General features: G+C 37.6%; 1 protein-coding gene across 1 annotated transcript in view; it reads left to right on the top strand.

The window, feature by feature from the left end:
• Positions 1–27533, top strand: part of LOC114359992 (homeobox protein homothorax-like) — a gene marked incomplete at its 5' end in the record, with an annotated part of 46154 nt that overhangs the window by 9235 nt on the left and 9386 nt on the right. The gene's annotated exons all lie outside the window — the stretch shown is intronic.

Below are 27533 nucleotides of genomic sequence, written 5' to 3'. Positions count from 1 at the left end.
TTAATGGGTAATAAATGAAGCTATTAAAACAATAAAATCTTTTGTAGGAATTATTTCCGATTTCAAATGTAATTCTACTGGCCTATTAGGCAGTTCGATACTTTAAGTTGTTTATTTAATCAATATTGATTTCTATTATTTTCATTAAAACGTCATTAGCAGGTTAGTAACTAATAACACTCCTGGAATGGATAGGATTCGGCATAAACATTAATGGCGAGTACATCACTCACCTTCGGTTTGCCGACGATATTGTGGATATGGCAGAATCGTTGGAAGATCTTGGCACAATGCTCGAAGACCTTAATCGAGTTTCCCAACAGGTAGGTCTGAGGATGAACATGGACAAAACGAAGCTTATGTCGAATGTCCATGTTGCGCCTTACCCAGTTTCAGTTGGGAGCTCAATTCTCGATATTGTCTATTGTCTACCTCGGACAAATGATCCAGCTAGGTAGGTCCAATTTCGAGAAGGAGGTCAATCGTCGAATCCAACGTCCAAAATACGTCAATGCCTGAAGACTAGAGTGTATAACCAATGTGTTTTACCAGTGATAACTTATGGCTCGGAAACGTGGCCTCTCACTATAGGCCGTATACAAAAGCTCAAAGTTGCACAGCGTGCTATGGAGAGGGCTATGCTTGGTGTTTATTTGCGAAATCGAATCAGAAATGAGGAGATCCGTAAACGAACCAAAGTCGCTGACATACCCGACGGATTAGCAAGCTGAAGTGGCAATGGGCAGGGCACATACGCAGAACTGACGGCCGATGGGGCAGGAAGGTTCTGGAATGGAGGCCGCGTACCGGAAAACGCAGCGTGGGACGTCCACCTACAAGGTGGATCGACGACATCGTAAAGGTAGCAGGGAAGCGTTGGACGCAGGCCGCTGCCAATCGATCAACATGGAAAGCATTGGGGGAGGCCTATGTTCAGCAGTGGACGTCCTATGGCTGAAATGATGAACTAATAACAATGTCAGTTACCAACTGGTTGGTTGGTTACTTCATTCAATGATTAAACGTTTTATAGCCTGACCAGGAACATAAAAACCCTGGCATAGAGGCGCTTCAATTGCATTTGATAGTGCAACACTGAGTACAGTCGTACATGTGTTAAATTAATAGGCTAAATTTATGTACCAGGATTCAGGATTACGGGCTAATTTGATATTTTCATAAATGAACGAAAAATATTATTAAAGGTAACCTGGTTTAAATAAATTAAATGAAACCATCAATCGAGCTAGTACGATTTATTTTATTATTCCACAATAATCAAATTCAGAACTTGAATATTCAACTGCAATGTCTGCTCATGAACGCTTCAAACTCGGTACTTCTTTCCCAATCCAATAAAATTCAAAACTTAGAAAGTGACAAAAAACTTTAAAACAGGTAGTTGAAACAGACTACAGCTAATTTTCATAGTGGACTGTACTATACGATAAACATGTCAGTCAATTTGACAACCTTTGTCGGAAACATTATTCAATGTAAATATTGTCCGAACCCTTAGTATTTCTCTTCGACAAATACATTAACACATCGTGAACCACTTTTCTTTCACGACTATAAAAATATTTTAGCAATTTAATTCACAAAATCAATTGCACACATTTAAAATAAAGTTTGTTTACACTTTGACAACAATAGACTGACATGCAAGGTGACATGTCAATGAAGTTTTCAGTTACTGTTGCCATTAAAAGAAATTAGTACCATTAGTTTTCCGCAACATGGCGAGGGTTTTTATGTTCCTGGTCAGGCTATATTTTTTTATATTTTCAAAATAAAAAATATTTTAAAATATCCCTAGTATATTCCTAGTTATATGAGTATTAATTTACATACTATTCTCGTATTGAAAGCGGCTAATAACTTCATAAAATAACATCAAAGACTTGAAAGATCACCTACCGAAAATTCAAAATTTCCAAAGCCTGGTACATGCAAAGCGGCACCCAAAGGCACAAGAATTGTATGTCATCTTGATCGCCGTGTATGGTGCAATAGCTCATGTGAGTACCAGCCCTTCAGTTCTATTCAGTTTTAAAAAAATCCACTTTAAGTGTTTTTTTCCATACAAAAAAAATAAAAAATTTTTTTTTTCTCACACATGGAGCTACTCATACCCTTCATACTATATTAGTAAAACAAAGGGAGGTATACTAAACACAATGCATATTTTTATTTATTAATTTCTGACATTAAGTTTCTATGGTATGGGAGCTTCATTTTCAGACCACTGTGCGGCGCTGGGAACTCGTTCCTATTTCGAACTGCGTTTGAGACAGTTTCGTTCCGCGGAGTGCAGCGCTAAAGAAACGCATTTAAGTTCTTATTACCGAGCGGACCTTTAGCGCTGCGGCGCCGCTGCGGCCCGCTGCGGGGTCACCCGGCGTGCCTTCATTACGTCCGAGCGATGACCAACCGCTTATATGCAATATATCTAACCCACCGATCTGATACTAGAGATACCGCGAATCCGACTCGGAAACCAGTTCTCTCCGGCTAAATTACTCCCAGTTCTTGAACAATTTAAATAACAGCCGATTCGCTGCGGCGTCTAAACGAACGTAAAACCTTACTTTGTAATGGCTATCGATCCAGCGATACGGACGCCCAACTACCGGGCTATTTACTATTATTGTCTTTTTACAAGAACTCCGATCGACATTTAACGCCTCGGTTTTGATAAGCACCTCGAGTCTGGACTTATCTAGCCGTAAAAATCATAGCGCATAACATGGCAACTCAATAAACGGAAGCGAACTAAACAAGAATGTCGTGCGCTCATAAAAACGTCGTAAAAGTGGCGATATTAATAACGCTTATCCATTTCGGTGATATCTCCTTACGGGGCAATGAGGGATTGTCGTGTCTCTTGTTTATTGGTTTTGTAACGGGTCGTGAATGCGTTTTGTGGTGGTCCGGCGTGCGTGAGAGAGCAATTTGTCGGACGCCGTGACCTGGCGCCCGCTCCATATGCTAATATACCAATAAACCTGCTCTGTGAACCTTCGGGTATCAATAGCTCTCTCGGAGGTAATAGTTCTGCAAGTGCACAGATATTGATAAGTGACAACCGTCGCACGGCAGCCATAACCGTCGCAAAATGGCGCACACCCACGTCTTCATTAAAACCTCGCTTATCGTTAAAATCGATCTCGTTACGAACAATGAAACGCGTCGAAACAAAAACCGGCCGACCGGTAAACGAATACGAGAAACGTAATCAGGGCGAACGTCGCGCTAAATAAAATAAAACCTCAATCAAAAATCCGAAGGCATTCGGTATCATAACCGGAGCGGTGCGTCGACCCGGACGAAAACACGGCCGTGTGGGTTACACGGCCGCGACGGAAAAAAAAACAAAAGTATAATAATGTAACGCACTAAGTATCCGTCTTAAAAGTACGCCTCGATCTGTGTTGCGCGCGTCGCGGCATTAACGCGGCGCGGCGCGCGAGGGAAACTGGACCCAGAGGTGAGGGTCGAAGGTTGAGTGTCGGCGGGCAGCGCGGCGGCCCGGCGGGCGGCGGGCGCGGGCGGCGTGATGGATGGCCCAATCAGGCGGCGGCGGTGCCGGCGCGCTAATCGAGCCGAGCGCCCGAGAGCCGCACACACGCGCGCCACGATTACACCTAAAGCGCACAACCTTTTCGGAGATAATACATAATACCGACCGACCTTCGTCCGGTGGAAATCGATGGAAAACAGCCGAGCTCGGTCGCGGGGGAGCAGAATGAGTAACGCCGTATTTACGTCTATATCCGGCGGATCGATAGCCACCAACTGTTGTAAACAAGCGTGCGATACGCGCTGGGAAAAAACGCGCCACCCCCGTCGCTATTAACGGCCACGTGACTAATTTCGGGAGCTGTCACCGGCAGGCCGCACGTGGGCCTCCGCTCGCTCCGCTCCGCTCGCGAGCGCTCCGCTCGCATAAATCACCACCTGCCACGTTAACACAAAAATAGAGCGCACAATTAATTACGCCTCATCGTCCGAGGGATCTTTATAAATCAACGGCCATCTCATTTTATCCTTAAGAGACCTTTCTCCGTCTAATCCCACCAGAATTGAAACGAATCTAATGAAACGGGGATACGTCGGGAGAAAAAAACAACGGCGTATCGGTTGCCCTACAATCATTTTAACTTTTTTCCGTGGTTCGCTCTCGAGGCGTATTTTTTATTTCTGATTCTGTCTCTGGACTGGGTTTTTTTCTTGCTGCCTTTTCATAAATATTTTAAAATCGGATTCAGTCGGGGACAGGCGAGGCGAATGGATTAGGATTTAGATATTTTGGGGCGTAATTTATGCCCCTCTTTGTTGAGATATGAATAATGAAAGTGGATAAATCACTTCGCTATCGGCGACCTGCTGTAGCGGACGGTCGCCTGTCCTCCGAGCACTCCGAACCCTCCGAGTCCTCTGCTGTTTACTTTTCAACTGCAGCTGTTGATTCAGTGTCATCATCATCATCATTATCTGTGTCTATAGACTCATAAACATCGTTTATTTAAAATGTAGAGTCGATTATCATAGGCTTTGGATTTGCCAAGCAAGTTTCTTTCAAGAATTTAAAACTCCAAAATTCGGTAAATTCTAAACCCAAACAATGAAAGATTGTGCTTCAATCTATTTAAGACTCTGATAAAGTGTATCTTAAAGATTTACTGATTAAAGTAATCTTAGATCTCATCGTCTCTTACAATCGAGCGCGATTGAGGTCAAACGACTCGGTTTCGAGTGAAAAAACGAGTGACTCAATCATTTAGGATATTGGTTTAAACAAAATAACATTTCTACGGGTGCTTAAACGTTGTTAATGAAGAGAGAGGCATATAACACGTCATCCTACTAATATTATAAATGCGAAAGTTTGGATGTCTGGATGTATGTTTCTTACTCTTTCACGCAAAAATTACTGAACGGATTTTGATGAAACTTTACAATGTTATTGTTTATAACCCAGAATAACATATAGGCTATAATTTATGACGATCTGTGACAAACTAAATTTCACGCGGGTAAAGCCGCGGGCAAATGCTAGTAATTAATATTTATACACCGCACTTATTAAGTTTTTATAGAATAGGAATGCTGACTCGAATTTATATTCCAATCTCTCATCATAAAACAATTTAATGTTATAAAGTGAAATTAATATTCAGTAGCTATGAAATTACCTACTTATAACAGCTGACTTTTATAACTTGTGACGTCACATCACAAACATTCTCTCATGCGAACTTCACAAAGAAATGCAGAATTTGACAGTTCATAAAAATGAGTCAATGAATGGCTTGCTGACAGATCTAACGTTTAACCGCCTCTGTGGTCTTGTGGTAAGACCACCTGCTTCAGACGCAGAGGTCCCGGGTTCGATTCCCAGTGGGGGCAGACTTTTCTGTTGGTGGTAGGGCTTGTTCTAACTTCTAAGTCCGCCTGGCTAGCTAACACCATCTTACCTAAGTTTGTCGCCATAACAATAATGTTAACAGCATTGTTGTGTTCCGGCAGTTAGAGGTAAGATAGCCAATTCCTCCGTGGTTGAGGATTCCGGGTGAAGCTCGCTTCCACCTTCGGCCTGATCGTCACTTACCATCAGGTGAGATACAAGCCAAGAGCTTCCTCGTTGTAGATAAAAAAAATATCTCATTGCATCAGTAATTTGTAAAACGTAACCTAAGACATTTTTAAGACTGTTTATCGTAATATTAATATTAGATTACGTCAGAGAAAGTTAATATCAGTTAGATTTTGATTCACATGATTGCGGTCAAACGCTGGGAAGAACCCCCTAATCCACTATTAATCTAGCCCAATTTAAATTCCAGTACTATTCCAACCATAAAGTACCAGTCGCTATTCCAAATATGCGTCCGTTTAAAAAGCTCTTAACAAAATTATTAAGGCCCACAAAAAAGGGCCCAGCCGATGATATACCGACGTCAATTTTGACAGCTCGTGGTTTTGTTTGAACGAAATTATAGTAATTTCATAAAATACCCATCTACTTATAATAAATGTGGAGTGTTTGATGGAAACAATTTTGTAATAGACCAAAATATGTCAGGAATGTGATCCATAAAACGCGGGCCGTTTACAAATTGCTTAGGGGCTACTGTTGGATAGTTAAAAGATTTCCATTTTTTTGGATGGTTTAAAATTAATTCTTAACGTTCTAGGAATCGAACCTAGGAAATGTTGATTCATAATGACTCATCAATGTCCATAAATTAACAACTTAGTATTAGTCAAGTTTATTATTTAAAAAAAAGTCCACGGGGACAGCCCTAAGTCCCTTCCAATAACTTTTTGTCAGCTAACAATATTTTTGCATCAAAATAAAGACGGCTTTTTATTCATAAGCGGGCATTTCGACCGTTCAAAAATAATAATGAGTCGGATATAAAAATCGCGAATTTATATGAGCTCGGCCCTCGAGACTTTAATATGATTTCTTATAGCGAGAAGTCCTTATTAAATAAACTTTGGAAACGGAATGATGTCCCCAGCACGCGGCCACCCGATCACAATAAAAACGGGGATTCGACAAGATTAAAATTGTAATTCAAGTTATTTTTGACGTCCGTCTTATTGCTTTTTCGATACGCTCATCCTTGGCCAGTTTTTTTATTACTTTTTGTGCAATGCGTAACTTTGATCGGGTACAATGTAATTCGGACATCGTCCGGCCACCGGAGGAAAAAATACGACCGAATGATTTTAATTCCTTCGCCAAAGTTAGATGATAAGATGAGATCTGTCAAGATTATTTGGAAAGAAAAAAACAACCGTATATTTTATTCCTTCGCCTAAAAAAAGAATAATACGGTAGCTTAATACGTGGTTTATTGTTTTTAAACTTTTAATGGTGATTAAAAATTAAATCGATTGTTCACAATGTTGAGCAGCAGAAAGTTGTATAATTTTATTCCTTTGCCAAGAAAACCTAAAAAAAAACTAACGATGTAACGTTCGTTTTGGCGGGCAATCGAACTTGTCGTTGAATTAAAAAGTGTCATGGCCGCCTCGGTTTCCCGCCTCGTGTCAATATCAATAACGCGCAATCGACAAATCCCTCATAAATAAAATGCACTTGAATGTATTGGATGGTGTTAGTATTGGAATAAACACTTCATCGTTCACACTGGCGAGATTTAGAGATTTGTCTTTTAACAGTAAAGTTGTTTCAGATTTTGTATTCATTCATAAACAAAGTTAAACAAAGTCAAAAATTTTATACAAATACCACAATGAGGGCTATCGTTTTAGCTTTTGAAGAACGCAATTATCATTTATTAAAATTGTAATAATGAAAATACTAGTTGGTTGGAGTTTTGAGTTACGTATTTTGAATCTTCGTAAATGCATTAATTTTAGGTGTGTGAAAATATGAATTTAATGCCCGTTTTCACCATCAATCCCTAATTTTTAAGTGACCCGTATGAAAACAAAATTCCTGTTATATGTTACCATAGGGGTCAATTAAAAATTAGAATTATTGATGGTGTAAACTGGAATAACTCTACCATCCCTTAGGGATTGTAGAGCAGAAGTGGCAATCAGTAGGTAATCATTTTTAACTGAGGTTTTTCACTAACTTTGCTCTATTTTCCTGAAATAGTGGTAAATCATGGTTAAGAGAGACAATGTTTATTTATTTATTTTGTTTATTTATTATTACATTATTTAGCCGTTACATCTTTGATTTCAATAATGTCTTAAATGTGTTTGAGCGTGTAACTAACTTACCAAGAAAAAATAATCGCTAAAAAATGGCATACAACTTAGGTCGTTTAGCATACCCTTTGACATCAAGTACAATATTCGATATTGACGGGCCGTGTACCCCATGATTACCCAACAACAACTTAACGAGGGATTAGCCCCACCTGCAGCACAATCGCAGTCTAATGTAAGCACCCGGTTCCCAGGCTCTGTAATGCTATGATACCTATGTGCCATAATCATGCGAGCACAGGGCTGGCAAAGGATCAAAAAGTCGCATATGGGTGAGAAGTTGCTGCTGCATAAATTTTGATGAAGTTTCATGATCCAATTAACAATAAAAAGTAACTCTTTGCCAATTAAGTTACAAATGTACCAAATTACTTATCGCCATTTCCACACCTTTTTACAATTTACTTTTTAATACTTAGTTCGTGACAGTATTTGATTAGCCAATTACTTAAGCAATGCCACGAGCAATACCTAGTCGATTCTCTCATTGATACAAATAGAAATTATTCCGGTTCCCAGGCTCTGTAATGCTATGATACCTGTGTGCCATAATCATGCGAGCAAAGGGCTGGCAAAGTACATAAAAAGTCTTCAAAAAGTCATGACATAGTAAATAATGCCTGTTTTCACCATCAATCCCTAATTTTTAAGTGACCCCTATGGTAACAAATAACAGGAATTTTGTTTACTCAGGGATCACTTAAAAATTAGGGATCGATGATGAAAACGGGCATTAGTCTTCAAAAAGTCACTTATGGATGACAAGTTTCTGCTGCACTTATTTTTTTGAAGTTTAATGATCCTCGAGCTGTCAGAACTATTGAAACATTCTAAATAACACTTAGGGTGGGTTGCGCCATCTTATTTTAACTTTGACAAACGTCAAAAATCTGTCAAACTCCATACAAAAAGCACCGGTTATCGTCATAGTTACCGTTAAAGTTAGATGGTGCAACTCAGCCTTAATGTTGACAAATATTGTTGTTGTACCAATTTTGATGAAGTTCGGTTACAAGAGGCGATATTTCATGATAAAGCTTTTTACATTGCCTGAAATATGGGTTAAAGTTTTTATTGGGAGCTTCATATGAAGATTCTAGTGTGATAAACGTGAAATCTCATTTTTGCAAGCACAAACTGTTTTTAGTTGAAGGACAAGGACTGAAATCCATAAACCATAGATTAAAGACATCTATCATCATCCAAAACTTCACTCTGGCAGCCCTAGCCAATGCGCCATAGAGCATAGAGGCGACGCCATCGCGCCAGATTAGCCGTAATGTAACGTGCGGCGATTTGAAATAATCACGCAGATTACGCGCGATCCCGCCATTTCAATCAATACCTAGTTGCAGCCGCGTAATGCCGCGCTGTGACAACTATTGTTGCTTTTTACCATGGACAAGCAAAAATAAACTTTAAAAAAAGTTTCTACTTGCCATGTGAATGTGGATTTTTTTAGGACGAATCTTTTTGATAATTCAGAACCTGTTAACTGAGAAATTAATTGACAGATTTAGGCTCAGCCTAAATGAATGAATCTAAAAAATGCATAGTTTATTAAATACATCAGCGTGGGGAAGTAAAGACCATTATCCTCCATTAGCCTCTGAAAAGTTAGAGGTCGTTTTCTTTCAAAAGAGACTAAATGGGATGATGAAGATGAAAATTGCATCCACAGGCATCACTCAACTATTTCTAGCTTGATAATAAGGGCTTATTCAGATGTTTATACATATAAACGTTTTCCTAACAGGGGAAGGTTAGTAAAGGTATTTTCGGCAAGTTGTGTCTTATTTGTGGCTCCGCGACACAGCGAGATAGTGGAGTGCACTTGGGCGGGTGCCATACAGGAATGTCCTGGCCACAGGCCATGGGGTACTCCCAAAAAACAGCTAGGCATGAGGCTGAGGTTAACGATAAAGTCCTTGCTAGGCCCTAGACTATGTACCTATTATCTAAATACAGATGAGAATGAGGTTCAGTTCTTGTCTATAATTCCACATAAATATTTACCAAACTCGCTTCTTGTACTTCTTCTTATTGAAAGCTTGCGAAAGATACAAAAAAAAATTGCCATTCCTATTGTGTATTACTTGTTGTCAGTTTTGTCTGTACTCGATTCAGCTGTGAAGAAGTCTTGTAGCTACACAATAGTACACCAGGGACTTAACCACTATTTACTTTTAAAAAACTCCACGCTATAAATCTAAACTTCTCAAGTGCTTCTACTAAAATCCCCACAATAGTCTTATTTCGAAAACGCGCCATCTGTTAGCAGTTTGCGGTCACCATTCGTCACTCGATTCGGATTAGTTGTTATGGCCGAAGTGACGTTTACATTAGTGCCATTAGACTTATGCGACCGCACGCTTAACAAAAAGGCAAACAAACCGACAGACATAAAACAGCGGTAACTAGAGTTAAGTTAACTACCACGCGTTTAACGTGCGGTTAGCGGGTTGTCAATGCTTTGGGAGCACCGGCTTTTGGGTGGATACTATTATTGTGCTAGTATTATAGCGCGCTCTACACTCGCGGCGCGAAAGGCCGCGAAAGCCGCGAAACGCGTGTGTAGATGGTTTCGCGGACTTTCGCGCGTTCACGTTCACGCTTCGCGCCGTTCCCCGTTCGCTGTCGGTTTTTTGTCCCGCGACAAAGGTTCGCGCTTGGTTCACGGCGCGCGATCCCGAACGCAACTACACTCGCAGTTTTTCGCAGTAGCTGAGAAGACGCCGTCGCAAGTGGTTGTGCATTATTGCGTACTTACTAACGTTCTTTTTTTAAAAAAATGAGTACTATATGGAATAATGAACTTGAGTTGAAATTTATCGAGTGTTTTCAATCCGAACCAATACTTTGGCAGTCCAAACACAAGGACCATAAAAATAAAAATAAGACCCACTATGCCTGGACGCGGATAAGTGACATTTTGAATATTTCTGTGGGTGAATTGAAAAAAAAGGACTCACTTATTTATGTCCAGTTATAGAACCTATAGAAAGTTAAGGATTCCACTCATAGTGGGGCAAGCTCAAATGAAATAATAAACCCATTAAACATTTTTTATTTGTGTCTTATTTTTAATACATAGGTAATTGTAATACGATATAGCACAGAGCGTCACCGCAGCAGCGACAATCACGTCGTCATCCCTTGAGGCCGCGAACGAGAAAGCGAGGCTTCGCGAGTGTGGAGAGACACATATAAACGCGAAGTGCACGGCGCGAATCGCGGCGTGAATTCACAGCAAGAATCGCGCGCGAGTGTAGAGCGCGCTTTAAACGCGAAGTGCACGGCGCGAATCGCGGCGTGAATTCACAGCAAGAATCGCGCGCGAGTGTAGAGCGCGCTTATGGATAAATTGATAAAACTACATATTTTTACTGTAGAAATGATCTTCTTCGTAGCCTAGTAGGTCTGCAAGATTGAGTCATGCCTGACTCTCCAGTCATTCATAGTCAGAAATCAGAAATAGATGATCCCAGTTTTGACAACCTACGAGTACCTATACGAAAGTAAATTTTCAGTTATTTTTTGCAATTGGACCACAATGTAATAGAATACAATTTCGTTCATATGTGCGTCAAAAAGTTAGGTAGAGTCAATTAATTAACAATAAAAAGTAACTCTTTGCCAATTAAGTTACAAATGTACCAATTTACTTTTCGCCATTTCCAAACCTTTTTACAATTAACTTTTTAATACTAAGTTCATGACAGTATTTGATTAGCCAATTACTTAAGCAATGCCACGGGCAATACCTAGTCGATTCTCTCATTGATACAAATAGAAATTATTCCCTAATAGACAAATATCTTTCCATAACTTAGTGTATGAGATCCCATTCAGCTTACACAACAAACTACACATTTTTCATTGCAAAATAGACCCTGTTACAACTGCATAAGATCTATGTTTACCTTGACGAGCTGTCATACCATAGACAAAGATTTTAATGGGCACAAAACACTGCGGTCGTCGTCCTGACCGCAGACTGTCGTCAAGTAAACTATACTTAAGTAGGTATTAAGTAGGTATAGTAGCATTGTAAGTTATATGCAATCGAGTGCATTCCGATGGGAAGTGACTTATGAGTCAGCGGCTAAGTATGCCTGACTAACTCTTTTTAGTTTAAATCAGCCTACTTGAAATGTCTTGATTTTTATTGCACAAAAAGGATTTTTTCTATGACATGTACCAAAGCTAGGTCAGCAACTAACAATAAAGAATAATATCTTAACTAATGAGAAACTTTGTATTGTTCCAATCAGAAAACTGTTCATCGATCCATTTTAAATCGATTGTAGAGTCCTGGTTCCGCCGCTCGGCAATAGATGGCGTTGTTGAGGAACACATTATTATCATTTAGTATAACTTCACTACTTTTTTTTAGACTTAATTTTATTAACAAAAGCATAGTAAATCAAATATTATTTTTTATGTAGTTATTATGGTTAATGGTGAATCCAATTTGATTTTAAAACTCATAAATTAGAATAAAAACATGAAAAAAAGTAAGTAGGTGTACAATATTTTTTTTTAGAGTTTTCCCATTTAATACGTAACAAAAAATACTCTCGCACGATTGAAAACCAAAACAATATTACGCCGGTGGCTTACTGAAACAAAAACGCAATATTACGAGCGTATGCCCCGTAATTGAACGCCGTATGTAAATACATCTCAGTATTTATGTGCGCCTGGTACTCGCAGGTGGGGCTCGCTATATGGCGAATGCTATCTTCTATTTTAATTTCATTATTGAGGAAAACAAGACAATATTGTGAACCATATTGTCATATAAAAACACTATATTGTCGATTTTATAAACGATATTGCCTGTTTTTAGTCATAAACAAAAAGATATTGAGTGTAAATGAGATCTAAACATTAAACAAAAAACAAACGCGTCACAACAACGCTAACAAGCTCTGAAAATAACATTTGCCTATCTCGCAAATAGCTTCGTAACATTGTAGGACACCGCGTACAGTACACGCATAAATCTCTATGATTTCGCATAAATTTGCATCGTAAGCGACGTGGCTTGACAGCATTTAGCACTTCATATAATTAGAACAAAAGGTCTTCGCCCAATCAGCCCCGTCCAAATGACATGCGCGGTTAAATTAAAATAACTCGAGCGAGAGACGATTTAAAAACTTAGTTGTGTTTTGTTTATTGTCGTAGCTTTTGGGACTGGCCGGATATATTTAAGAAAATAACTTGATTCGATTTTTGAAAATTATTTTAGAAATAACTTTAAAAACAAAGCATTGATTTTCTTTGTTATTATGTTATTTTTTCTTTTTCTTGAATATTGAATATTAAGAATATTTTATTTTTATTCTCTCTCTATAATAAATACTGTTTTTTTAATATCTCATTAAAATTATAATTAGGTATGCTGTTTATTTTTAGCAATACTGATTTTAAATGCAGGACAGGCAAAGAAATACATTATAAACAGCCTACTTTTATGCAGAAAATGCGATGGCTAAAAATGGCAAGCACTCCACAGCTTAAAAAATCGTGACAGCCAAAGACTAGCCATCAAAAGGCCAGTTTCAGTGGCCAGTATTCGCGTTGACGTTCAATTAGTAGCAAAAGAGATACGTGGGCCGAACGCCATCGCGCCGTGGCCATAATTAAAAATAAACGGGTGTGTCGGTGTTTACAGTCTTGAACGCAGGGCTACCGAGAGAACTGTTTGAAATTTGGCGGTTGGAAAAAGGTTTTTAATGAAAACACAACGGTTTTTCATGGGGTAAAAAGTACCTAGTTGATAGAAAAACATATCAACCGAATCGAGAGCCTCCTCCTTTTGTTGCAGACTTTTTTTATGCATAACAAGGCAGGTATTTGACCTTGTGGTCAATTGTGCGATTGTTCGCAAATGGTCTAACTTTCACTTTTTGTGGAAATTGGTTAAAAAGTCACTTTTAAACAGTTTTGAGTAATATTGACTGTAGCAAGTTCCCGTTTAAAGATTATCTGAAATAGTTGCATGCAAATACTTATCTACATTTGACAAAGTGCGTGTATATCTTTGCAGTGAAAATGTATTGTTCATGATTAATATTCGATTTTTTCGTTTCAGTTTCACTTACATTTCGAAGGTATTTTACATAATCCATCGATTAATAATTGTCTTCTATGATTATTCATACGATCGCCTATCATCAACGCTCACGTAAACCAACATAGCTATCGTCCATCTCGAATGGCTCTTTTTAATTAAATCGATTATTTTAGAACGATTATTCGTTTGTATCGATAACAATCGGTGTTATTTGTATTCGTTATACTGTTTTAATGCCTTCTAAGAAAGTGTCGATGTGTATCTGCTCGGAATTGGTTTCTCAAGTGGATGTCTTTTACTGCCTTTTGTCAGTCGGTTAATTTAAGTGTGGTGTAGGTGGCAATATTATTTACCTTATTACCAAAGTTTAACTTTGGGTATTAAGATTTCTATCGCATTATGTTAAAATTACCTATATGCCTCCAGTCATATAAGCATGTGTATGGGATGAATGTGAAACATCTCAATTTATAGAGATTTTACCGTCGCAGGCCTACAATTTACAATCCCACTCTGTTTCATCGAAATTTTCACATAAATTAGATTAATCCCATTGTCTGGTAGGCTATAGCATAGCACAAGCTAGATGGCGCATTGTAAAATGTCCAAAGACATCTAGTGACGTCATAGCTTGTCTTTGCCCTACAAAACATAAGGTAGAGTTGCATTTTGACAGCTCGTAGAAAGTGTATCAATTGTCAACTGCTCTATTTTAACGAGACCATTATTTTCCATAGCTATCTCCAAGCCATCATCATCATCATCAGTCGATGGTGTACAAAAGTGGTGGTACTCAAAGCAAGTTATATTTGAGGTATAATAAGTGGCTTGAAAAGGCCCTACATACTACATATTTAATAAATAATCTTTTTTTAATTCAGAATTAGGCAAGTATCTAACCACAATCACATCTGATGTTAAATGAGATGTAGTTTAGAATGATACATACCTGCCCTGTAACTGGTGCCTTAAAGAGATTTTAAATTAAGGCTAGGTTGTACCATCTTACATTAACTTTCACAAACGTCAAAAATCTGTCAAACTCCATACAAAAAACACCGGTTATCGTTATGGTTACGGTCAAAGTTAGGTGGTGCAACTCAGCCTAAAAAGTTAAACGTGTATCATTCCTGAAATATAAATTTGAATTTAGAATATAAACATGTTCCATCCCTGAAAGCTGAAGTGACGTTGGCGTCACTGTCGCGGCATGCGCGGTGACGTCACGCGCCGCGACGCGTGCGCCTGATTGATGGCGCAGGCGCTGAAGCGTTCGAATTTTGAACCGTTTGAAAATGGAACGGAATTTTTGGCGCTTTTCTGAAGTGGCCTGATATCATTTCTTTTTTAGATAGGTCAGGCAGAGTTTAATTTCAAAATACATAATTTTGGATTTGAATTAGATTCTGAAATTTGTTTTTTTTTTAAGAATGTAGAGTCAATGGTCTTAGGCGACTTATAGTTGACAGCACCAAAATAGGCGTTAACAAGAAACAACGTCCCCGTAGGTCCACTGTCATGGCGTCCGTTATGACACGCGTGTCAAACGTCAGAAGCGTTCAAACAATGCACTAGCGGACAAACAAACAAACAAAACGCGGAATTAGCGGCTTCCAGGCGGGCCTGTCTTCTATATTTATGTCGCCAATATACAGGGTGTTTGATGGAAAGGGATAAATGTATTTGATGTTATTAAGCTAGAATTATAGTTGGAATTCTCGATGTCTGTCCAAATATAAATATTAATATGTTACAATAAAATCTGCAAGAACTCTATCAAAATCGGACTTCTATAGAACCTATGAATGGGATTCTAAAGACTTATGTAATTTTTTTCGTTATTTCATTTCGTCAATGATAAAATTAAAGCTAGTTTTCTTTCCTTAAATGCAAGATCTACGAGTAAATCATTAAATTCAAATGAAAATTCACTGACACTCAGATAAAATTTTATACAAATGAAACAGTCTGAGTCATCATATCGTCAATAAACCAATCTTCTCAATAAATTAATAGCTATTAAAGGAAAATAAAAGGCCTTGGTCCAGCAGTGGACGTTATTTGGCTGAAACGAACGAAAGAAAGGAAAATATAGGATATGCAAAACCTGTACCATATTATTTACAAAGCCACCCTGTATACAGTCTATATATACCGCCGCAACGAGGTGGGCGGACGCCGCCCAACGGTTTTTGCTCCACGCGCCGAAGGTAGGTGGAGATTTGCTAAATAAATGCAAAAAACCGTTACAATCTGAAGATTGATGCAAATTATGTCGTCACAACTTTTCAATTATAGATCAGTAAGTGTATTGTAGATCAGTAAGTGTATTGTTTAGTAGCGTCATGGTTTTCAGGCCATATAAAGAAGAATTGTCCTCATTTTTCTTTTCAGTCAGTCAAATTTTTTAAGAAAATTCTGACTAATCAAAAGGTTTTCTCAATACTATTCAAAGCATCCAAATGAAACCTCAAAGCAACCAATGATGTGGTATTTAAGTTCTAGCAACTTATGGGTTTTGAGAGCTTTTTCCCCTAATCATCTAGGAACCACCTTCAAAAGCTGGTTAAGAGTGAGCAATTCAGACTAATTTTGCACTTATTTAACGTCAACATAATAATATCTACTATGTCAAACTTACTACACCCTGCATGGATATCTATGCATTTGAGTGACGCTGATCGCAACTGTCAAGCGAAGAAACATCCCAATTAACATCCTAATTACAGAAGTAATGAGAAGTACCAGGAAAGCATAACCACGGCGATATACTCCCATATTTATGCGCGCAAGACGCACAGCGCATCTAATCCCGGGATCGGGCTAACTGCATTTAACGACGCGTTTATTTTAGTCAGAATAAATGATCGCGAATGCCCGCCCGTTTATGACGGCGGCCATGACAGTAATATTTGCGTTGCACCTGATTTATTTCGCACCTACGGTCGCCATCGTAAACCGCGCGCTTTACGGCCGCGGAACGCCCGAGACTGCTCAATTAGACGCGCCCAATTCGAATTTCGAATCGACGATAGCGCCGCGGAATTCGAAGGAACTAGATTTCACTGTTTTTCAAGAATGACCCTAATGCATTTTAGTTTAACCGAGACTTCTTTAGACGAAACCAATTCGAATTTCGAATCGACGACCGCGCCGCGCAATTTGAAGGAACTAGATTTCATTGTTTTCCGAGAATGAACCTAATGCATTTTAGTTTAATATGATTTCGTGTTGCATGTCTTTTTTGATTACGCAGATGCTCTATATTCTCTGTTATTATTGAGCCCGATAGTGAAAGTTTTACCAGAGTGTAACAACACGATCAATTTCATCCAAACATGTAACACTTGACAGCAGATTAAATATACTAGCGCCAAAACAACTGTCCTTCTCCCGTGACGCTTTATCTGCACCAAAAACTTGGCACCATCTCTGAGATTTTTGGCCGCGCCCGCCAACGGTTTCCCTGCACTTTGACGCCAAATCCCCATTTCCCGCACTTTCGAGTTCCATCACGGACAGATATTAAGACGATTTACGATTCGGGGCCGGTTTTTTAATCCGCTTAACATGCGATCGGCGCGCGTCAGTAATACATTTTCGTCACGTCCATATTCAAATAACAATTAGCTGCAAGCTAGACGACACCCACTTAAGAATTCAGCGCTTTTGTAAACGTCACGCTCGAGCCGGAACTGTCATAATAAGATTCCGAGCTCGTTCCAAATCCAAACGACGGCCGATTGACGGATAGTGCCTCTCTAATTAGCGTTCGATTTTCAAAATGTTGCACAAACGGTATCCAATCATCTCTAACCCGCGGCGTGGCGGCCATATTTCGTTAAATTGCCGTTAAAATTGTCGAGTACAAGATCGCATCGCGGCCGGCTCAATATCGAGTGATCAGTGTAAGGCCGATGACATCGTGCGGTTTTTTGATAATATTTCCAGTTGGTTCTTTTTGTTTTGGTATTAATTTACGTCTTGAGATATGGGATGATACAGCAGGTAGGGTCGGCTTACCACGCACACACGCGCGTCAATCAGTGTACGTTTACAGAGGAATTCTGTTTAAATGTGGATGACATTTTGGTTGCATTTCAGCGTTTTGCAAAACAAAATCTTAAGCGCGCAAAACGAAGGCGACGCATATTTCGCATTTAGATGCAATGAGACATGTCACTGAAGTGGCTGAGATGTTGAAAGGATTTTGAAGATAATCTGTCTTCTTGATGACTAAACTAAATAGCTATATTTCTTTCAATAGTATGAGACAACAACTGTCACAGATGACCGGTACACTGACGAAGAACGTGGGACAAACTTTACTCTTCACAGTGTCGCGATTGCTTAATGAATGCTGTTTAAACTGACAAAACATCGGCTCGTAAGAAAGTAAAATTCGCTTTTATTTAATAAAGTGTTGGTCTATCCGATATTTCATGTTTTTTGTCGCGTCGCCCACGCGGCGGGACCGCGCATTAATCCAGCGCGGTGTGCGGGCCGTATCTCATACGCACGAGGGTCGCCATCAAAGAGGTAAACTTCTAACAAAATGCAGGACTTTTAGTGGAAATATTATGTCTCAAAAAAACAAGCGATTTTTCAATGAATATAACAGTGAGTGTCCTTTACTAACACATATACTTCATTGTCTATAAGCAATTTTTTTTTCAAAGTTTTTAAAAACTTTGCACAAAATCAGTCATCCAGGTTAGACTGGTGCGTGGTTTGCCGAAAAGTCCAACTTAGTTACAAATGAGACACTGAAACCCATAATGTCAGCATCAGCATGTTTTTGATATCATTCACACCATTCCACACAAGACTAAAGCCTTATTGGTTTATAAATCCGAAACTGTTCAAACATGACTTTGAACATATCCCAACCAAAACCACTCGTGTGGTCACCCGACCGCTCCGCCACCGGCGCAAGAGACGGTACGTAACATTATACTCACCTGATTAATCCTTACTATTCCTGAGCAAGCGACATCGTCATTTATTTACAACTTGTTTTTACTTTATTCATATGGCAATAGAAATATTATTGTCTTTCGTTTGACTGGCAATGACCTTAATGAGCAACCTCCATTGTCATACACGAACGTTAATAATAAATGAATACATGTACGCGCGTTTGTAAAACACGTGTTGTTTGTAATGAAGCAGATGATTTTGTTAGACGTTACCTACATGAAGTTCAGCAGTAGGTATGGTTATTTTAATTAAATACACTTATATGGTGCGAATATAAAAAAAAATCTATGTTATCGACTTTTTCGACCTAAAATATTAAGTCTGTTGTTCTGTCGATGGTGGGTCATTCTCAGTTTTTAAACTTTAGACAGATAGCTAGCCAGTTAGAATAGAAAAACAGTCTTCTTTTTACCACAAAAAAAAAGTTTGATTAAACCTAAAAAAATACCTCTAAAATCTAGTGTAAAGCTTCTAAATGAGCTTGCAGCCGCATTTGAAGCTATGACGAAAAATGAGGACGTAAATATTCCTTTTAAGTAACACTTGACTGTATTATTTTTGTTTGCATAATATCAAGTATTGAATCTCTTAAATGGTTCTATTATATTCTACTCATACATGTGACAAAATTTAGCATAAATCCTTTTCATCAAATGACGCAACGTTATTTAGTTAAACGAATGCGCAATTTAAGAGCATCGGCGCATATTTAAATAATTTGAGTAATCCCATCAACACATTCCCCGAAAACAAAGTTATCCCATTGATTGTGCGGCCGCGTGGAAACAACCGAAACAGAAAAGCCAGCTCAAATTGTTTCTTTTAATGAAACCTCTTATATCCTGCTATTAAAGGTACTTAATTTGTGTAATCAGTTTCAGTGTGACTGGATGGGATTTTTTTCCCCAACGAGTGACAGTAGTACTCGTTTGAGTGTGACACATTGGGAATGAGCGGCTTAAATCACGTGATAGATATGTCGTTTCAGCCAAATGACGTGCTGCACAAAGACCTCCAATGATTTTCACAACGACCGGTCTTGCGGTGCTTCCGTCTAGGCGCTGTCTTCACTTGTCGACTTTACTAATTATAATTAAATTATTGTATGTCAGGCGTTTCGCAATAGATCTAGACTAGACTATAACAATAACAAAGTTAAAAATATGTAGATTACATTAAAATATTTACTACAACATCCCTAAATGTATAAAAAATACTTTTTGGATTACAGTTCTTAAGAAAAAAAATTGTTAGGATTTTTTTAATAAAAAAATCTTTTTTAATACATACTTACGAAATCGTGGTCTGTCCTAGCTGTTCTCTTCGCCCCACAAATGTCCCTAAACATCTAATCCATGGCGTCGTCATTCAGCTCGTCATCCATTTGCATTTTGATGGAGTGCGCCCTCCTGCTCCCTCGCAGGTGTCCAACTGGTGGTGATTTACTCATTGAATCACCCACTTTTTAACCCTATTTAATAATGCACTATAGAGAGAAATAAAAAACAGTTTTGGTAAAATATTGATAAGTTCATTGGAAAGTTTAAGTATATGCAAATAAGCAATCTTGTAATAACTGTTATTATGCAAAAATAAATATTAACGTAATTTCATGTTGACTGTATCTTCTTTGAAAAAGTTTCCATAAAATATCATTAGAGTTATAAATAGGTTAGTAGCTATTGAATTTCTTACAAACTCTATTAATGAAAAGTAAGAAACTATGTAAGACACAAAAAAGTCACGCAAGAAGTAAATAAAACACAAATTACCTAAGTACCTTAATAAATTAAAGAAATATAAAATTTTGCTACAAAAATACACGAAAAGTTACTATTAATGGAATGTTCCAACTTTACAATTGAAATTTTCACTTTCCTCAAACATCAAAACCACAAACAAAAAAAAGAATATAGTTACCATTACAGTGTCCTTAGATTCCTCTCATCATTTCGAATTCCGAATCTAAAGTTAAAGTCGTAAAGTGCACGTATCTGGCGATCACGGCCGCGATGCTATCGCCCCGAGCGAAAAATATGCAGAAATCGCCCCGGGGCAAAAATATGCGAATCACCCGGGGGGAATATTAAGAGATGTAATTTTGCACAATATTCAACAATTAAAATTCAAATTGAAATCAATGCGCGGGCGAGGGCTGTGGTTTATAAGGTTAGGGTTAAATAATTCGGTTTTGCAATTTAAAAATAGTAATTTCTTCATACTTGCCTACTCCGACGCGTAGTTGTTTGTTCAACTTTTGTTGTAATGAAAGCGATGCATGCATATTCTTAGGGATTTACAATTCATTATAAAGATTTTCTTTAGAAAATTATAAGTTATCTCCTCTGAAAAATAAGACGTATTATAATCATTAAGTTAAAATTTTCCGTATTCTGATGAAATCAAGTGTGAAAAATTTTGTAAAGATTTTCTTCTTACGACTACAATTTATGGTACGTAAATAGAGGTTAACAGTTCAGGATAACGATTTTCTTTAAGAAAAATATAATTAAGTTATTAATATCTTCTCTAAAAAATAAGATGCACATAATCATTACTTATATTAAATTTTTCTCTATTCTGATGAAATCAAGTGTGAAAAATTTTGTAAAGATTTTCTTCTTACCACTACAATTTAGAGTAAGAGGGAATGAATAAAAATCTAAACCACTATATCTTCTTGCCATCAAGAATACTGAAACAACTGTGTAGCGTCCTCTCTCAATACATCAAAGCCGACTAATCTGCGACCATTACCCACAACTCCACAATCGGCAATGAAACCTACAACTAAAGCACGATAGCCCATAAACCGTCACCTGCGTTCCGATCGTCATAACTATCAAATTGCCCATCAAACGTTTACAAATGCGCGTAAAACGGAACGTGGATTCAACATTGAGTGTACAAAATATTCGTGGATCCAACCAAGTTACTGCTCAGTTAATGGACCATAAAGGCACCCCATAACTTGGCTATCTGGGGCATCGTGGAGTGTTATTCCCTCTTAATTGGCCGTTCCGGGCGGAATCGTCAATTTGAGATATTAAACTAATTTTCAATGTCGTGTAATCTGCGAGACGTGAGCCGCAGTTTAAGCGGGAAAAAGCGCCGCGGATTATGCACGGCTTGGTTCCATTTTCGAATGTTCAAAATTTGAATTGTTTGAATAAACAATCGATCGAATTCTTTATTCAAATTGCTTTTGATGATAACAAAAGAATGACTAAAGTGATGTGGTTGTTAAAGTATCGATAATGCTTATTATGCAAAATAACGAATAAAGAATATGAATTAAGTATTTTTACGAAAATGACTTGACTTTATTTATTTTGATTAAATGCTCATAAAGCAGAACCAACATCAGTGTAAAAACAGTACTTTTTCTTAAACCAAATCTCTGTATGAAAAAAACCGTCCCTATGTAAATAATAAAACCCTGTAATATTATTTTCTGCAACCCGAAATCTCCCCAATAAAGTAAAAAATTGACACTCGAAATCGCAATTCAGCAGCGCTCCGTAGTAATTAAACCGACCCCAGAACAATGGAGCGTCGCTGCGACGGGCGACAGTCGTTAAGCGCACGCAGCGTTTTCGCTGACGAACCGCTGCGTCGCCGCTCGGGGCCATTAACGAATTTGAGGGAAAGCGCTTAAATTGTTACGCTTATGCTTTAATGGTATATTATGGACTGTATAGTTAATGGGGATAGATAACGAATGGATGAGTTTAATTTAAACTGTCAATTAAAATGCTGAATTGAAATTATCTAAGTAAAACTATGGCTTATGTCTCATTATAATAAAAAATAGAGATACTAGTACATCTAAATTTCATCATCATCATCATCATCATGTCAGCCATAGGACGTCCACTGCTGAACATAGGCCTCATCTAAATTTATATTTATCTTATTAATCAAAGAGGCTGAGTTACATCACCTTAACCTCAATCGTTGTTTTTGTATAGAGTTTGACAGACTTTTGACGTTTGATATAATCAAAGTAACATGATGCAACCCAGGGAAAGAGTGATATGTATGTGGCTATGGCTAATTATGATAATGGATTAGTAATGCTTTTATTAACCGCTATATTTACCAAGTGCAATTTAAAAACAAACAAAAACCGCCACTTACGCCTATCGCGTCCATAAACACGTCGCAAAGTTTGCATTCCCACGCAAGTTGAGTCACCCAATATCCTCCAGCTTTATGCAATCGAATCCTAGCCAATTTACCGAATCGCTTGCTATCGGAAAAGTTGTTTTAAATCTGGCGTGGTAAGATCTAGTGCGGGCGCACGTTATCGATAGAGTTTCGGGTGCCAATTTTAATTAGCCCCTCCCCCGTCTTCCCCCGGGTGTTTGCAAATAGGAGGGCAAGCAAGAAGCCAATCCATCAAAGCGGACGCATTACGACACCGCGCCTGTCGTGTTCTCGCTCGGGGACACTCGCTCCTGACGGACGGCCCGATGTCGATGTACTTCAGTTTTGAGATGTGATTGAACTTTGATTTTCGGTGTGTTTTGACCGACATTTTATTTACGTATTATCAAAAATAGTGAAATACACACTAATTAAATTTTATTGCAGCACTTACCTACATAGTTGTTGTAACTAGCGTAGAAGTGCTGAATAAAAATAAGTTCCATCCTTCTGTGGACATATTGACACAATTGACATTTTAAATCCGTTATCAGGCTCAGTTCTGAAGTAGTAGGTAACTTTACTTATTACTCACAAAAGGAGATCTTGTAGGCTTGTGTCAAGAACTCTTTGAAAAGAACTGCCTTGCTCTACATTTTTTATGGGAAGGGAGGCAAAAGAGCATACAAATCACCTGGTATACCTAATTAATTATACTTATTAGATTAGTAAAAATGAGGTAGGTATTACCATAAAACTATTCTTAAAAATAATGGGTCCTTTATCGACTACACCCCATCCCTAGCAGCGCGTGCTTTCAGTCGATTGGCGTAACTGGATAGTGCTGCACTCGCCGCTGCGTCGGCTCGACGGATCGCTCGTGCGACCACGATATTTTGGGATAATTAACTTCGCCATGCTTTGTAAAGATGATTAATCCTCCATAAATACCCATTTTCGTTACTCAAATAATTGTAAGTACTTTACAGTGTGGTAGGTATGATAATAACATGTTCCTACTTAAAAATTAAAGTGTGTAAGAAGTTACTTTTACCCTCATTATAGTGACTCTACCTAATAAAATATTGTTTCAAATTCATAAGTCATGACGAATTTCAGACAGCAGACTGCATTTATGTGATGCCTAAAGTAAATATCTGATACAAAATAATCCCTGACGTTACCTTCAAGCTTCAGACACTTTTAAGTAATAATACACTGTAAACACAAGTTTTAAATGCAGGAAAAAAGTCTCTGTAACCTAAAAACACGCGATATCAAGAAAATAACAGTAATAATGCCAAAGAAAAGCAAAATCTCCGAGAAACACACGATTAATCTGCAGCTCCCCCAGGCTCGGTGGCGCGCGTGCCGGCGCACCGGGGTCGCGGATTCGGTGTCGGGTTGCGGCCAATCCGCTTACACTGCAAACACCGCGGGATGGATTAGCTATCTACCCGTGTTCTGGTGAATGACCCCTGTGCCGAAATATTTGCAATAATGAAGACTACGATAAGATTGAAAATAATTATAATGCAAAAATAGCTACCTTACTGAAAAATTCAGTCCACTTAAAAAACTCATCAACTCAGTTATTAATGCAAGTAGGCTTTTACACGTCACAGTATTAACCCTACCGTCCCTACCACTGCTTCGGGACAATAAATGGGCCAGTGCTGAGAAGAAGCAGCGCAAGAAACACAGTCACTATTATCAGCCTCAGCTTATTCCTATCTAGTTGACTTCACAACAAAAATTTGTTGAAAAAAAAAAGATTTTTTCACCATTGCATTGTAACGTTTGTCGAATGACTGCTCTAACCGTTAGTAGTTATATTTAACACAGATTGGATACTGAATATAAAACCCTAGAAATGAATGTTGTGGCATAAAATGTAACACTTCAATGTAGGTATTTACTAGTACGAAGGTCCTTAACTGTCAAATGAATGGCCTGATGATAGGGATATTCGATATACATCGATGTATCGAAAACATCGATGTTTACAATGCGATACATCGAATGGATCCGATGTTTTGAAAAGCTATTGAAATACTCGATGTATCGATGTTTTTAAGTTTTCAGTGTTAAAACATCGAATCGATGATAACCAATTAAAATTTCATAAAACTCAAGTCTGACCACTAAAATTTTAATTATACGGACAACCCAACTTGTATTTTAAAAATGTTGGCAACACTGCGTACGAGTGCAGTGAGTAGTGTCTCTAGTAATAATAAAAAAAAAACGGTTATGTCAATGTCGCGTCACGCGTGTCGGTTGGCGAGTTTGTTTGTGTCAATCAACAAAGAAATAGGCTGAAAGGCAAACGTTTAAATAAACTGTTGTTTTTGCAAAGTCTTCCAAAAGAACACTGGAAATACTTAGAATATAACAAACTTATAAAAATAAATGCGGATGTTTTTTTTTTTTTTACTTTAATATACAGTGTGAGTCACGTTAAAGTGTACATATGAAAATATGTGAAACTAGACCTATTTTTATCGACAAAAAAAAGGTCAAAAAATTTTTGAGATTTTTTTTTTAATTTTTTAAAGAATTTTTTTTTCTTACAATTACTTCTCGTAAAGAAAACGTAATAACTTTTAAAGTAAGAGGTATATCCTGATAAAATAAAAACAGTAATAATGCTAAATAACAGGCGATACTAAAAAAAAACATAAAATACCCAGAAAATGCCAACAAATAATAAAAAAATATACTTTTTGAAAAAAATCTGCTTTTAAATTCGTGTTTTTTTGGTTATTTGATAAATTTCTCCAAAAAATGCCCCTATAACAGGTATTTTTTATTACTTTGTATTATTCTCTATCGTATTACTTTTGTAAAACCAAAAATTGCATGTCTCTATCCCTATCACAACATTTGCTATGATCGTTTAAACAAAGGCCTGCCACCACATTATTCTCCACTACAGGTGGAGACAATTTTAATTTTAACTAAAATGCTTATTTTACTTCGAAATCTTTTGTTTTTATTTGAAATGTAACTCGTCTTTATCAAAATTACAAATCTAGAGCCAGTTTCAGTTTCGTTGTTAACGAAGCGTTGAATGGCCCGCCCGGAGAGGCTTAGTTCAAACGAATGATCGTTTGAATTGCAATGATGCAAACATTGTGATAGGGATAGAGACATGCGATTTTTGGTTTTACAAAGGTAATACGATAAAAAATAATACAAAGTAATAAAAACCACCTGTTATGGGGGCATTATTTGGAGAAATTTATCAAATAACCAAAAAAACACGAATTTTAAAGCAGATTTTTTTCAAAAAGTATATTTTTTTATTATTTGTTGGCATTTTCTAGGTATTTTATGTATTTTTTTAGTATCGCTTATTATTTAGCATTATTACTGTTTTCATTTGATAAGGATATACCTCTTAGTTTAAAGGTTATTACGTTTTCTTTACGACAAGTAATTTGAAGAAAAAAAATTCTATAAAAAATAAAAAAAATCTCAAAAATTTTTGACCTTTTTTGTGTCGATAAAAATAGGTCTAGTTTCACCTATTTTCATATGTGCACTTTAACGTGACTCACACTGTATAATGAAGATTTTTCTCATGTATGGCTTTTACTGTTTTTTAATAATACAATGCTTAAATTAGTGCATTATAAAAAATCTTAAAAAAGTACTCGATTTATACAAAACATCGATGTTTTCTTCCAATACATCGAAAGAAATCGATGTACAGTTTCAAAATATCGAATCGAAAAAAACATCGATGTTTTTTCAAAGTGGACACCCCTACCTGATGAAAGTTGTTAAATCAAATAAAACTAAACAGAAGTGCATTAAAGGATATTTTTCGTTTATTTTGCATACAATCCAAGTAAATTCAAGCTAGCTGTATTCCGAACGCGAACCACTTTCGCAAATGCTCTAAAAGAAACTCGATCTCAGCACTTCGTTTGCACAAAAACCATTGGAAGCCATAAAAGCAATTCTATTACATTAGACTAATTTAAATTCTCTTGACTTTTCACACGCATCCCTGTTTATGTTTGTACACTGCCATTTGGGGGTGTATTAGTGAAGATTAGGGGACGTCCGTGTGTGCGACCCTAAGATGAATTAGGGGATTACACACACTGCATCATGCAACTGCACTCTGATTTTGCACGCTGATACGGCTACAGGATGCTCTACAAAAATATATTTTTGAAAATTTTGAAAACGATTCAAATATGAGTTAGATTCTGTTTAAAAAAAAACAAGCAGCAATTCACAAAAAAACCATTTCAAACACGCGCGATATATTTGTATGCATGGAGTTTAAAACGGAGCGAAATCCGCCAAAATAAATCTCCGTAAGCGAATAAAACAATTACACAGACAATAATCCCGTTGTTTTTGTCAAAGTGTAACCGTTTTATTGTGTCTTGTACACCCTATATCGCTGGGGTAGCACCATTGAGGGGCGACGGGTAATGGCCTAAGAGTAATTTTATTACTTTGCCCCTATTACCATCACAATGTGCATGCCACCGGTCCATACGATACGCAGACATTCGACACGTTGCGCTGACATTTGTCG

Source organism: Ostrinia furnacalis, unplaced genomic scaffold (genome assembly GCF_004193835.3).
Source record: "Ostrinia furnacalis isolate ACB-3 unplaced genomic scaffold, ASM419383v2 OfSCF4780, whole genome shotgun sequence".
Lineage (NCBI taxonomy): Eukaryota > Metazoa > Arthropoda > Insecta > Lepidoptera > Crambidae > Ostrinia > Ostrinia furnacalis.
The sequence above is the reverse complement of the archived record's forward strand: the minus strand, read 5'-3'. Positions and strand labels throughout refer to the sequence as shown.